At 52.1% G+C, this 6000-nt stretch overlaps 1 protein-coding gene across 1 annotated transcript in view; it reads right to left on the bottom strand.

Moving 5' to 3' along the window:
• Positions 1-6000, bottom strand: part of LOC137362382 (disintegrin and metalloproteinase domain-containing protein 33-like) — a 378256-nt gene that overhangs the window by 286425 nt on the left and 85831 nt on the right. The gene's annotated exons all lie outside the window — the stretch shown is intronic.

The following is a 6000-nucleotide window of genomic DNA, read 5'->3' as shown; positions in this document are numbered from 1 at the left end:
GGGTGTAACATTATTGGTTAAGGAATCAATTAGAGCTGTGAGGAGGGATGATATGCTGAATGAAGCATTAAATGAGGCCATATGGGTGGAGCTCAGAAATAAAAAAGGGGCAGCCACATTACTAGGAGTGTACTAAAGACCCTCAAATAGTGAGAGGGAGGTAAAAGAACAAATATGTAGGCAAATTTCTGAATGGAAAAACTATAGGGCAATAATAATTGGGGATTTCAACTACCCCAATATCAACTGGGATAAAAACAGTGTGAAGGGCACAGAGGGGACAAAATTCTTGAACTACGTTCGAGAACTTTTTTAGACAGCATGTAAGAAGCCCAATGAGAGGGGGTGCAATTCTAAGTTTAGCCTTCAGTAATGAAATGGGCAATGGATGAAGTAACATTTTGGAGATAGTGACCACAATACAATTAGTTTTAGTATAATCATAGAAAAGGACAACGATAAAACATGAGTAAAAGTTCTAAATTAGGGGAAGGTGAATTTTACGAAGCTGAGAAATGACCTGGTGAAAGTGGTCGATATACAGCTACTTGAGGGAAAATCAGTGGCAAACCAGTGAGAGGCATTCAAAAGCGAGATACTACAGGCACAGTGTAGACATGTCCCCACAAAGATAAACAGTGGTACAGCCAAATCTAGAGCTCCCTGGTTATCTAGAAGCTTACAGGGTAAGATAAAGCAGAAAAAGAAAGCTTATGACAATCACAAAAATCTTAATACTTTAGAAAGCCGAGAGGATTATAGAAAGTGCAGGGGTGAAGTAAAGGAAATTAGAAAAGCAAAGAGAGGACATGAACAATTATTGGCAGGTAAAATCAAGGAAAACCCAAAGATGTTTTATCAGTACATTAAGAGCAAGAGGATAACTAAGGAAAGGGTAGGGTCTATCAGAGATGTACAAGGGGACTTATGCATGGATGTAGAAGATGTGGGCAGGGTTCTTAATGAGTTTTTTGTCTCTGTCTTCACAAAGGGGAGGGATGATCTAGACATTGTAGTTAAAGAGAAGTGTGAAATATTAGATATGATAAGCATAATGAGAGAGCAAGTACTAGAGGGTCTGACATCCTTGAAAGTGGATAAATCACCAGGGCCGGATGGATTGCATCCCAGGTTGTTAAAGGAAGCCCGGGAGGAAATAGTGGATGCGCTGTGGATCATCTTCAAATCCTCACTGGATACAGGCGAGATGACATATCTGTTTTTCAGATTGGAGGCCGGTGACCAGTGGTGTGCCACAGGGATCGGTGCTGGGCCCTCTGTTGTTTGTCATATATATTAATGTCTTAGATGTGAATGTAAGGGGCATGATTAGTAAGTTAGCAGATGACACCAAAATTGGTGGTATAGTGGACAGTGAAGAAGGTTGTCTAAGGTTACAACAGGATATAGATCAACTGGGAAAGTGGGCAAGGGATTGGCAAATGGAATTTAACACAGACAAGTGTGAAGTGATGCATTTTGGGAAGTTAAACCAGGGCAGGGCATATACAGTGAATGGCAGGACCCTGGGGAGTGTTGTTGAGCTGAGAGACCTTGCGGTGCAAGTACATAGTTCCCTGAAAGTGGCAACACAGGTAGACAGGGTGGTGAAGAAGGCACATGGCATGCTTGCCTTCACGGCCGAGGCATTGAGCACAAGAGTTGGGACGTCATGTTACAGTTGTACATGACGTTGGTTAGGCCGCATTTGGAGTACTGTGTGCAGTTCTGGTCGCCGCACTGCAGGAAAGATGTGATTAAGCTAGAGAGGGTGCAGAAAAGATTCACAAGGATGTTGTCTGGTTTGGAGGGCTTGAGTTATAAAGAGAGATTGGATAGGCTGGGTCTGTTTTCCCTGGAGCGAAGGAGGCTGAGAGGGGACATGATAGAGGTATATAAAATGATGAGAGGCATAGATAGGGTAGATAGCCAGAGTCTGTTTCCCATGGTAGGGGTGACTAAAACTAGAGGGCATAGATTTAAGGTGAGAGGGAGGAGGTTTGAAGGGGATCAAAGGGGTAAATTTATCACACAAAGAATAGTGGGTATCTGGAATGAGCTGCCTGAGGAGGTGGTGGAGGCAGGAACAGGAGCGACATTGAAGAGGCATCTGGACAGGTACTTGAATGAGCAAGGCATAGAGGGATATGGAATTAATGCAGGCAGGTGGGATTAGTATAGATAGGCATTATGGTCAGCATGGACGCAGTGGGCCGAAGGGCCTGTTTCTATGCTGTACGTCTATATGATTGGAGGACCGCGAATGTTATACTATTGTTTAAAAAGGGTGCGAGGGATAGGCCAAATAATTATAGGCCAAATAATTATAGGCCGGTCAGTCTGACCTCGGTGGTGGGTAAATTGTTGGAATCAATTCTGAGGGACAGGATAAACTGCCACTGAGAAAAGCAGGGATTAATCAGGGATATTCAGCGTGGATTTGTTAGGGGAGGGTCATGTCTTACTAATTTAATTGAATTCTTTGAGGAAGTAACAAGGAGGATTGATGAGGGTAGTTCAGTGGATGTGGTCTGTGTTGATTTTAGTAAGGCATTTAACAAGGTCCCACATGGCAGACTGGTCAGTAAAATGAAAGCCCATAGGATACAGGGGAATGTGGCAGGTTGGATCCAGAATTGGCTCAGGGCCAGGAAACAAAGGATAGTAGTCGACGGATGTTTTTGTGAATGGAAAGTGGTTTCCAGTGGCATTCCACAGGGCTCAGTGTTGGGTCCCCTGCAGATTGTGGTATATATTAATGATTTGGACTTCAATGTGGGAGGCATGATTGGGAAATTTGTAGATGACACAAAATTTCACCATGTAGTTGATAGTGAAGAGGATAGCTGTAGACTCCAGAATGATATCAATGGTTTGGCTGAGTGGGGGGAAAAGTGTCAAATGGAATTCAATCCAGAGAAGTATGAGGTAATGCATTTGGGGAGGGCAAATAAAGTGAGGGAATACACAATAAACAGGAGGATATTGAGAGGGGTAGAAGAAGTGAGAGACCTTGGAGTGAATGTCCACAGGTCCTGATGGTGGCAGGACAGGTAGATAGAGTGGTGAAGAAGGCATATGGAATACTTTCCTTTTTTGGCTGAGGTATATAATACAAAAGCAGGGATGTGATGCTGGAACTGTATAAAACACTGGTTAGGCCGCAGTTGGAGTATTGCGTACAGTTCTGGTCACCACATTACAGGAAGGACATAATTGCTCTAGAAAGAGCACAGAGGAGATTTACAAGAATGTTGCCAGGGCTTGAAAGCTGCAGCTATGAGGAAAGATTGGATAGGCTAGAGTTGTTTTCCCTAGAACAGAGGAGGCTGAGGGATGACTTAATTGAGGTGTACAAAATTGAGGGACCAAGATAGAGGAGACAGGAAGGACCTGTTTCCCCTAGCAGAGAGGTCAATTACCAGAGGGCACAGAGTTAAGGTGATTGGTAGAAGGATTTGAGTGAACTAAACAGTAAATGGAAAAGTCTTGGGGAAAATTGATGTACAGAGAGATTTGGGTGTTCAGGTCCACTGTTCCCTGAAGGTGGCAACGCAGGTAAATAGAGTGGTCAAGAAGGCATACGGCATACTTTCCTTCATCGGACGGGGTATTGAGTACAAGGGTTGGCAGGTCATGTTACAGTTGTATAAGACTTTGGTTCGGCCACATTTGGAATACTGCGTGCAGTTCTGGTCGCCACATTACCAAAAGGATGTGGATGCTTTGGAGAGGGTGCAGAGGAGGTTCACCAGGATGTTGCCTGGTATGGAGGGCGCTAGCTATGAAGAGAGGTTGAGTAGATTAGGATTATTTTCATTAGAAAGACGGAGGTTGAGGGGGGACCTGATTGAGGTGTACAAAATCATGAGAGGTATAGACAGGGTGGATAGCAAGAAGCTTTTTCCCAGAGTGGGGGATTCAATTACTAGAGGACATGAGTTCAAAGTGAAAGGGGAAAAGTTTAGGGGGGATATGCGTGGAAAGTTCTTTACGCAGAGGGTGGTGGGTGCCTGGAACGCATTGCCAGCGGAGGTGGTAGATGCGGGCACGATAGCGTCTTTTAAGATGTATCTAGACAGATACATGAATGGGCAGGAAGAAAAGAGATACAGAACCTTAGAAAATAGGCGACATGTTTAGATAGAGGATCTGGATCGGCGCAGGCTTGGAGGGCCGAAGGGCCTGTTCCTGTGCTGTAATTTTCTTTGTTCTTTGGGACATGAGGATAAACTTTTTCACCCAGAGGGTGGTGAGTGTCTGGAATTCACTGCCAGGAATGGTGGTGGAGGCAGAAACCCTCAACTCATTTAAAAAGGTACCTGGACATGCACCTGAAGTGCTGAAACCGGCAAGGCTATGGATCAGGTGCTGGAAGGTGGGATTAGATTGTGCGGCTAGTTTTTTCAGCCAACACGAACACGACGGGCTAAATGGCCTCCTTCTGTGCCGTAACTTTTCCATGGTTCTACAACACTCACCGACCCACCGCCGGCGACACTCACCGACCCGCCCCCTGCCACACTCACCGACCCGCCCCCTGCCACACTCACCGACCCGCCCCCTGCCACACTCACCGACCCGCCCCCTGCCACACTCACCGACCCGCCCCCTGCCACACTCACCGACGCGCCCCCCACGACACGCCCCCTACGACACCCACCGACGCGCCCCCTACGACACCCACCGACGCGCCCCCTACGACACCCACCGACGCGCCCCCTACGACACCCACCGACGCGCCCCCCACGACACCCACCGACGCGCCCCCCACGACACCCACCGACGCGCCCCCCACGACACCCACCGACACGCCCCCCACGACACGCCCCCTACGACACCCACCGACGCGCCCCCTACGACACCCACCGACGCGCCCCCCACGACACCCACCGACGCGCCCCCCACGACACCCACCGACGCGCCCCCCACGACACCCACCGACGCGCCCCCCACGACACCCACCGACGCGCCCCCCACGACACCCACCGACGCGCCCCCCACGACACCCACCGACGCGCCCCCCACGACACCCACCGACGCGCCCCCCACGACACCCACCGACGCGCCCCCCACGACACCCACCGACGCGCCCCCCACGACACCCACCGACGCGCCCCCCACGACACCCACCGACGCGCCCCCCACGACACCCACCGACGCGTCCCCCACGACACACACCGACGCGCCCCCCACGACACCCACCGACGCGCCCCCCACCACACACACCGACGCGCCCCCCCACCACACACACCGACGCGCCCCCCACCACACTCACCGACACGCCCCCCACCACACCCACCGACACGCCCCCCACGACACCCACCGACACGCCCCCCACGACACCCACCGACACGCCCCCCACGACACCCACCGACACGCCCCCCCTACGACACCCACCGACACGCCCCCCTACGACACCCACCGACACGCCCCCCTACGACACTCACCGACACGCCCCCCTACGACACTCACCGACACGCCCCCCTACGACACTCACCGACACGCCCCCCTACGACACTCACCGACACGCCCCACACCGACACGCCCCACACCGACACGCCCCACACCGACACGCCCCACACCGACACGCCCCCTACGACACCCACCGACACGCCCCCTACGACACCCACCGACACGCCCCCTACGACACCCACCGACACGCCCCCTACCACACCCACCGACACGCCCCCTACCACACCCACCGACACGCCCCCTACCACACCCACCGACACGCCCCCTACCACACCCACCGACACGCCCCCTACCACACCCACCGACACGCCCCCTACCACACCCACCGACACGCCCCCTACCACACCCACCGACACGCCCCCTACCACACCCACCGACACGCCCCCTACCACACCCACCGACACGCCCCCCACGACACCCACCGACACGCCCCCTACGACACGCCCCCTACGACACCCACCGACGCGCCCCCTACGACACCCACCGACGCGCCCCCTACGACACCCACCGACGCGCCCCCTACGA

This window comes from Heterodontus francisci, unplaced genomic scaffold (genome assembly GCF_036365525.1).
Source record: "Heterodontus francisci isolate sHetFra1 unplaced genomic scaffold, sHetFra1.hap1 HAP1_SCAFFOLD_480, whole genome shotgun sequence".
Lineage (NCBI taxonomy): Eukaryota > Metazoa > Chordata > Chondrichthyes > Heterodontiformes > Heterodontidae > Heterodontus > Heterodontus francisci.
The sequence above is the reverse complement of the archived record's forward strand: the minus strand, read 5'-3'. Positions and strand labels throughout refer to the sequence as shown.